This window comes from Podarcis muralis, chromosome 6 (genome assembly GCF_964188315.1).
Source record: "Podarcis muralis chromosome 6, rPodMur119.hap1.1, whole genome shotgun sequence".
Taxonomy (NCBI): domain Eukaryota; kingdom Metazoa; phylum Chordata; class Lepidosauria; order Squamata; family Lacertidae; genus Podarcis; species Podarcis muralis.
Window position 1 is genome coordinate 59,519,242 of NC_135660.1, and position 9,328 is coordinate 59,528,569.

General features: G+C 40.8%; 1 long non-coding RNA gene across 1 annotated transcript; it reads left to right on the forward strand.

The window, feature by feature from the left end:
• The first annotated feature begins 333 nt into the window (after nt 1-333).
• LOC114597370 (uncharacterized) lies at nt 334-8,243 on the forward strand. Its single transcript, XR_003706795.2, has 3 exons — nt 334-436; nt 3,336-3,440; nt 7,833-8,243. It is a non-coding gene; the product is annotated as an uncharacterized LOC114597370 (long non-coding RNA).
• Nucleotides 8,244-9,328: the final 1,085 nt, after the last annotated feature.

Here is a 9,328-nt window from a genome sequence, read left to right on the forward strand (position 1 = left end):
AAATATTTGGAACTACTGAAAAAGTTGCCCATGTCAGTGACAGATGCTAGGCATTATTTAACAGAACTGAGGAATATGCGATCATTGCTAAAGCTGTCACACTTTATATATATCTCGTAAAATAATTGTGCAGACTCAAAGGGCTTGGTTAACACTTAACACAACAAATTTCTAGGTCACAATATAAAACATGACATTAATTTACTGCTACTGTACTTCATAATGCCTGAACACAAAGCAGTGTTGCCTACTGGGTGGTAGCGGGAAGGGATTTATTACTGTCATTGTGAGTTAGAATTTCAGGTTTTAATTTCAAAGACGCTTCCTTGCTTTCAGATGGGAAAGACAGGAGACATTCGTTAGATTGCTTTGCAATACCACCTTTGGCTTTTGCAAAGAGAAAAATGACAGATATCAGAAGTAGCTTTGCATTAAGGTAAGGCAAGGAATAATTTCAGCTAATGGATGATTACATTCCATTTACATATATTTTTCCTCTAATTATTTTGTGCACAAAAATCATTGCCCTGCTAAATGATGTGAAGCCTTTTCTACAGTGAAGCGCTAACAATTTGCCTGGCTCATGTGTGTAATTAGTTTAATTAGCACTGTAATTTTAATGGGAGTAACAATGTCTACTGTGTGTGCTTTCTTCCCTGCCGGACACAGCTGAAAGCTGTATTTCTCATTTCAGCAGATTCTTTAAGTGTTGTAGCAATTACATTTTATTTGTGTGAAATCTGAATAGAACAAAAGCGTTCTACCTTGTTCGTAGTGCTCAGGTTTGTTCCTTTCAGATTAATTATACATGCTCACTTATCTGTATTTAGGGAAAGAGCTAAAGTGCTGCGAATATCCACCATCATAGGCACATCAGTAGCTTTTTAAGACATGTTGCTCAAGAAGGAGAACTCCTTAAACATGCATTAAGGCACATCAGAATTTGTCTGCTGCAACATCACCTTAAAGCATGTGATGATCATCTGCCCTGCAGCAGATAAATGAAAATGCGCTTATTTAGTATTAAACATTCTGGTTCTTGTGATGTGGCTTGCTGCAAGAAAGCTTTATGCTACAATACTTCAAAATGTTCCTTCAGGATTTCTTTGGTAACTTTTTCTTACTGCAAGAGACTAATACAGCTAACCCTTTTAGAAGTAATGTTTTGTCTTTCTGACGTAAGGAGTCCCAAAATGGGCTGGGAAGATGGTCAGAGCTAATCCAAAGCATTTTGCTACTCAAGTTGAAGTACAAAATGGAGCCTCCCCTCATTCCATACACTAAAGCCAACTCAACTGGAAGCTTAATTTTACCACACCTGAAGGCAGCACCTCTGTTCTTCAGCATCTCATTGCTGCTGCCCAAGCTCCAGCATCGGCCACCAGAAGCAGCTGTCTCACTCTGCCTGTTGGTAGGGGTGATACAGATAAAACTATAGATACTTATCACACCTGCTACCTTTTGTATTGATAGGGTGGTGATTATGGTCCATGGTTTCCCTAGCCAATGGGCTTAAATTGAAGCAAAACAGTCCTGTTCCTGGGACCATATTTCCATGTGCCACTATAGTAACAGCTATGGACCATAAATGCGTTCCCAACTCAGGAGTGGCACAAATCTGCAGGAAAAACCAAGTCATTTGGCAACTGGGAAAGAAGCACTGCAGCAGCTGTGCAAATAGCAGAACAGGCGGGAGCTGTGCTAGGCATAGCTGTCAACTTACAGATTTGAAAATAAGGGACCAGCAGCCAAAATAAGGGATTTTCCGGGCATAGGTATGTTCAACTTCTGAGCCCCTTCGAGCCAAAGGCAGAAAGCCCAGCCAGCAGCCAAACAAAGCCTCAAGCCTCAATGAAAACCACCGTCACCTCTCCGCTGGGAAGTGCTGAGCAAAGGCTGCGCTGGGAAGTGCTGAGCAAAGTGCCCAGGCAATGCAGCCGATTAGATCAGCACAAGGCATGCAAGCTCCACCCCCCAGTCGTTCTTAGACTTCTTATTGGGTGAGCAACGCAGCCAAGCAACACAGTTGGAGCCTCCCTCCTCCCTGGCCAGCAGGGAAGGAGGGAGAGCTGCTTCCTTTGAAACCTGGGAAATTTAAGGGACATCATCAATAAGGGACAGCAGCGGGCCATGGTACTGGCATAAGGGACTGTCCCGCCAAATAAGGGACGCTTGACAGCTATAGTGCTAGGCTATGTGTGCTGAACCATCTCATGCCAAAGTGCCTACTGGAGAGATCCCTAAGTTCTGCCCTTTGCTTTGTACAGGGGAAAACACCAAGCAATAGCATAGACTACATCATTCCTCCAGCGATGACAGGTCTCACAGGCAAAGCTTATACTTGCAAGGTTCTAATGCATCCATGAAGGCCCAAATCCTGGCACAGGTCACATGCACACCATACTTCTAGAGTACATTTCACATACTCGGCTCCCCCCCCCCCCAAGAATCCTGAGAGTTCCTGGAAGCTACACAGAGCTACATTTCCCAGCAGAAATAACAATCCACAGTTCCCAGGATTCTTGGGGGGAGGCTATGGATTTTGAATTTGCATTGTATGTGTTTTAAATGTATGGTGCAAATGCCCTCCCCACTGCCTGAGCACACACATTCATTTCCTTGTCCTTGCCATGTTGTGTGAATGGCATTAGGTAGGGTTTTCTGCTACTCAGAAAGTCTTGCATACTTTGTTAATCAGATATTGGTTGAACTAATTATATTTGTGTACAAAAGAGAGAGGCCAGCCTTTCCCGCTCCAAAGAGAAGATACTAGCATTTGTAAACGGCACGATAAAATGTACATGCCAGCATCCTCATTCAGACACTTTCAACTCCTTCTACCATACTGCAAAATCCAAAATAAGGCATTACTTGAATAGATACAGAGAACTGAAATGCACCCACACTTTAGGCTACTTTTATTTTCACGGCATCCAAACAATCCACAAGATATCACAGCTGATCTCCTTCATTAGGACCTAAAGACCATTTCATTTTGCAAGGTTAAATCTGACCTGCAGTTATTTGTTGTAAATAAAATAGCCGCCTTGTTGTTTTGTTTATGTCTTGGCTGCGATAAAAGTCATATTGTGCTTAACGTTACACTCCTGTTGAGTGGAGAGATAATGATATCAATTCAGAGACTGCAGAAATGGAAGATTTTATTTCTGGAATCGCTGACATTAATAGCTGTTTTATGTTGCGTACAAACAAATTGAATCATAGTTTTGTGAAGATAGTGTTATGTTCCCCTGGCCCATGCCGATTCCTGCATGCTGTGCTGAAGAACACTTCTGATGCAGTAACAACTGAATATATTTGGGTTTGTTCCCCAGAAGGTTGGACGCAAACCAACGGATTCAAACTGCAAGACAAATGATTTGGAATAAATATTGCGAAGAACCCCTTTGATGGAACAGTGGAACAGAAGGCCTCTGAAGGTGGTACATTCTCCATCATTACAAATTTTTAAGCAGAAACTGAATGATGACCTACCAGGGATGTTGTGGTAGTAGTTTTCCTGTCCGGGGGGGTGGGGTTGCCAGCTGAATTTTGACATTGCTTCAATGATTCTCTATAATTATAGTGGATTGCTTTTTAAATGGAAACCGGTCAGGTTTTATTTAGTAAGGGTGTAAAACAGGTATCTGTTCATTTCACAAAGTGACTTGGGTCAATGGAGTAAAAATAAGGATGCACCACTCAGTCTATTTCTAGTCTGTGCCACTTTTACATGTGTGTACCCACAAGTCTGATTTGTCCTTTTTTATATTAATTTGCATTTTTTTAAAAAATCTGCGTGAAAATTCAAATTAAAAATTCAAGTTAAACCAGCCTTGTAAATAAGCCTGCAGAAGTTACCAGCCTGAAAATGTGTTTACTAGCTTGGGAGGGAGAGAGTGCCACCTCACTTGCAGCAACCAACTGCATTTCTATGCAGGGCATGGAGCCAGGGGTAACCAAGTTCCAATTCACACATTAAGTCCTGAAGGTGCAAATCAGTTCTTATCAAACTTGGCAAAGAATGGACTTAGCCATCATCCCTAGGTAAAATGGATGCAGGTAGATATGTGTAGCATCACAGTGGCAGGCTATGCTTTGACCTTTTGTGCATTCATTAAATTGTCTACAGGGAGCCCCTGCACTTATGCAAAGGATATAGATGTTCCAGTGGATGGGTCAAGTACACATTACTGCTTACTTCACACACACATACACTCCAACACAGTTTTACCCTTAATGAATTTTTAAAAGGGCTTTGGTTTGAAACAAATGTGAAGGAGTTGGGTGAAACTCAACTGTTCTAGCTTAAACAGTTTGCGGAGCACAGGTAAAAATGGAATTGGAAAAAAAAGTATAGTGGTACTTCGGTCTATGAACAGTTAATGAACTATTTGGGTAATGAACTCCGCAAAACCGAAAGTAGATGTTCTGGCTTGCGAACTTTGCCTCGAAAGCCGAATGGTGGAAGGGCACCGTTGGCGGGAGGCCTAAGTAGGGAAAGCGCGCCTTGGGTTGAGAACACTTTGGTTTAAGAACGGACCTCCGGAATGGGTTAAGTTCATAAACTGAGGTACAACTATAGCAGTTACCTTTTGAATATACAAAAACTGTGATATCTACTCATGTCCAGAACAGGTAGAATGGTAGCTTTAATACTCAGTTTATTATGTGCACAGCAACTACAAACCCCTGCTTCCATTTGCATGCCTCCCAGTCATCTTCTTCTGCTCGTGGATAACCTTAATTTCTTCGCTTCATTTCTCTTGCTTTCTAAAAACGTTACAGAACATCACAGTTAGCACTGCTACTGCCATGGCATTCACTGTTCAACGTCAGTTTGGATGATGTTTTCCTGTCAGTACCTGACTGCATCTTCCTTTTGAGGAACTGGAGGCATGATGAGGAGCGTCTTGTTCAGCGATGTGATATCCTTCTTGGCACCTCCAGTTCCTTGACAGCAATGCCTACCGAACACCTGACATCATGCCAGACTGACGCGGTCCCAACAAGGCATGACAGCAGGTGGCAGGACAACTGTTCCTCTTGATGATAAATAAAAATCTGGGTTCACTTTGAAGTTTCAATTGCCCACAATTCTTCTCTTCCATGTTTTCTTGCTGATCCCCACCATTACACTGAACAAGAACAGAACATCTGCAATAGAAGGGCCTGATGGACAATTTATGGGTCCAACAAATCACTATACAGGAGAGACATTATTATGGAAATATGCAGGAGAGACAATTGCTAAGGAAACCCAAACTCTCTTTTTTGTGCAATATTATTTCTTAGATTCCCCACCCCCTGCTAGGTAAGTAATATTTTACTTTGTAGATGATCATACCTGCTTGATATATCAGTTGCACTGGTGCAGTCATGCTAAATGTGACACTAAGTGGGCTAATTTTTTTACAGCAGGGTTTCATAATCCAGTGGACATTGCACAGGCATGCTCGAAACACACACTGTGGTTAAGGCCAATTTCAATATGAAAGCAGCTACGTGGGATATTCTGTATGGGGAAGCAGTTTCAATGCACCTGAACATCATGTTTAAATAAGGTCTGGGATGTGAATGACTGAGGACTGTATAAAACATTATTATTGATATGGGATTCCTGAGAAGAGATGGTGGGTGCTGGAACTACAAGGCTGTGTTGATAAAAGTGCCTTCACTTGGGAATGTTGGCAGGCATTTCTTGGCATAGAACTAGCCCTGTACTGACATTTTTCAGTGGAGTCTCATCCAGGGATGGCTGTGGGAACAATGTTCTCACATAGGGAAAGAATGAATGAGGCCTAAGAAGGATAACTTTCTCTGAGGGGGAAAAACACAATTCTGTTAATTATAGATAGATGGGGCGGGGGACACACACACCACACCAATTGTTTCATTTTATTTCTCATAATTTTATTTATTTCACAGGAACAAATTCCACTGAATTCTACTCCCAGCTAACCATGCATAGGACTGCAGCCTAAGTCTGTTTTGTGTTTATCATGCAGCAGCATACCTGTTTACAAGTGTTTATTGGATTAAACAATTAGAAAATATTTATCCCTTTAGTGTTGTTGGGGTTTTTTTTTTTTGCAGGATTAATATGTTTGCTACATAGAGATCATTTTAATCCTATCCCAAGCCCATTAGCAATTAGCAGGAAGCTGGTGGATTTTGTTTAACTAGCCCAGCTTAGTTTAGAAACCATGTTTTCCATTCTAAGTCTTATCATTAATAACTCTGTCAAATAAATTAGCACTTAACCCACTACTCCCCCCCCCCCCGCTAATCCTGAAACATTCAGAGTATGTGACCTTTCGAAACGTACACATGGAACCTATAAGCAGCAACACTGGTACAGCACTTCATTAAATCAGTCTAAAGGGCCTCAGTTTCGTTTTGCACTAATCAGAGTGTGTTGGAGGCAACAAGCCTCTGAGAATACCAGTTGCTGGAAATCACAAGTGATAAAGTACTGTTGCACTCACGTCCTGCTCGAGGGCTTCCCATAGGCATCTGGTTGGTCACTATGAGAACAGGATGCTGGATTCGATGGTCCAATGGCCTGATCCAGTCACTGAAAATCTTGGGAACTATGATTTGTTTAAAAAGCTGGGGATTTTAGTTTTGTGAGGTAAGCACCAATAACTAACTATGGTTCTCAGGTTGTTTCTTTTTGAGGAAGCCATAATCGGTATAAAATGATATAAGAGTGCTGTAAATCTATGGTGTGGCTAGGACCTAATTTTGCTTCCTGCTCGGTCATTGATTAAAGGCTGTTATTTGTTCTGTGATGTCTCATTTATTCATAAATGTAAGGGACTACTTGTGGTTGCGGTGGATGAGTGATGGACGCAAGTTAACCACAAAGACTGCTTGTCATCCCCAAGTATGCATGGCAATTTTTTTTAAAAAATCCATCTGTTCCTTCATACCTCGTTCACCTTTAGCTGCAGATTCATTTGCAGTGTCTTGAGTGCTGTTTAAAACAACAGCACTATGTGCATGCGCGCACACACACACCTACTACACAAACACACATTTGCCAGGCTAGATATCATGCAAGGCTCTTTGAAAATTTCAGTGGAAATCAATGCACAAACAAGTAGAAAAGGAATATTGAACTAGAGATATCCTAAGGGAACCATTTGTTGTGACTTCACAGGTACTTTAGCAGTCTAGGATGGCATATGTCAACCCCCACGCTTTGTTGGAGCGATGAATACAGGAATATCAGCTACTCTTTGCACATGGCAAGGGTACAAACCAATTTTAATAGCATATCTAGACATTCCTAGAGGATCCTTTTGTTAACAGCATTATATGCTATTAATAAGAGATGCATTAACAATAATTTCTGCCTGCCAGGTAAGCCTAAAAGAACTGAAACCCAGCAGAATCATTTACCTGGTGGAAAATAAACTGACAAAATATCAAACAACTCGTGGCTTCTTTTTTAAAACACACACGCGCACAAAATTAAACTCATCACCAGCTAGAATTGGTGTATCACAATCTACTGCTATCCATTTCCAGTTCTTATAGAGGTATTTGCCCTTTCCTGACCTTGGAGCATCAGCACGGTAGCCTTGAAGATGGATTCAATTAACAAAAGTGATAGATTCTGACCTTTTGGCGACTGTTGTTCTAGCCTTGATTCAACTGTTGTTCTATCCTTGATTTGTTGAATCAATACGAACTAAAAATATAAGCAACCCAACCATTGTAGCTAGAAAAAAACACAAGGAAACAACTCCTGGAAGAATTGTATGTTACCTTTATAGCGTGAACCCATATCATACTGAACCATGTGATTGTATTGTTTTTTGCAGCTCAGCTCCAAGCCAACAGCATTCAAGGCTTTGCCTGTCAAGGTCTACTGTAATACCAGAACAGATCAACAACTACTTGCTGCCAGACAACACTTGGAGCCCGGAGGCTGGATAGGTGGCTGTTCCCCATTCTGTTCCTTTATTGTTTCTGAATTTTGATCTAACTGCATTCTGTTACTCTGCTAATCCTTAATTCTCTTTTAAGTAGAATAATACTTTTCACCATCAGATAATTTGCACCTTTATCTTTGTACAGTACTAATGTGCACAAGCATATTGAGAAAAACACAGCAAAAAACGCAGTCTTGGTCTAATTGTACATAATATGATTGCACTGAGATTCTTTCGTGTTGTGTTTTACAAAAAAACTACAGTGTGAATACATCAATGTACAGAAGGGCTAAATATGTGAGGTTCTCCTTGTATCTGCAGTAGCTTTTTTTTAAAAAAATAAAATAAAATATTCCAGTCTGTTTCTGAGTCCATCTATGCTCCCTCCACTTTGATCTATAATTCAGATTCTGAGCTGTTCTATGTAAAATAAAGCTGTGTTTCCCATTCACCATAATGGGGAATCTAAAAAATGACTATAATTCCTCCCCCCACTTTTGGCCAAAGTGAATGAAAAGAATAGGCACAGGAGGGCCTCCAGAATAGATTTAAGCCTTCTAAATTGCAGACAAATATGTTCAGGGTCATTTTGAAGGCGAAGTAAAAGGAATTCAATTTCATAATCCCTCAGGAGGAAGAGGGTGGGGCTTTATCTTTTGCTTTTTCTGAGGGGCTCAGTGGTGTGAGTTGTTCCTTGCACATTTATTTATTCAAGCTTTACATTGACCCTTTCCTTCCAGTGCTTGTATGTGTCTTCCAACATGCTTTACAATGTGAGGCTGTCTAGAATGCTGTCTGTAGAGTTCTGAAGATCTCTGATGGGTTTCTTAGTTAAAGCAGAGCTTGTAGGATTTTTTTTTTAGCAAACTTAAATGCTGTTAACTGGTTGTTTTTTTAGTATAAAAAACCCACATCTGCTGCTGTGCTTTAAACTCCCCCCCCCCCCCAAATCTTCAGTACCTTGTAGGCATCATTTTGGAAAGGTTCTCCAGGGCTCATGGACCTAGATAAAAATGAGATAAATGGAAACAAACAATCATATATTGAAGAAAAGGACAGAAGTTTCTTGGGAGGTGGGAAAGACCCCCAAATCACTCAAATTTGCCTTGTTATTGCCCCCACCCAGAGCTGATGGTGCACCCTTAAAATATATGGAAGGACTGAATGTTGAGGCAAACAGCTCATGTACAATGTTCCTTACAAACTTTCAGAAATATTAAAAAATAAATGAAACTATGTAAGAATCCTAATACATGTTCCAGTTAAAACACTGTAATTCGGTGAGTAGAATTTTTGACTCACCCCTAGCTAAGAACATGAATCCTGCGATTACATGGTTTCTGGGTGTGACAGACTGTAAGTGACATTGTAGATTTAATTTGAAG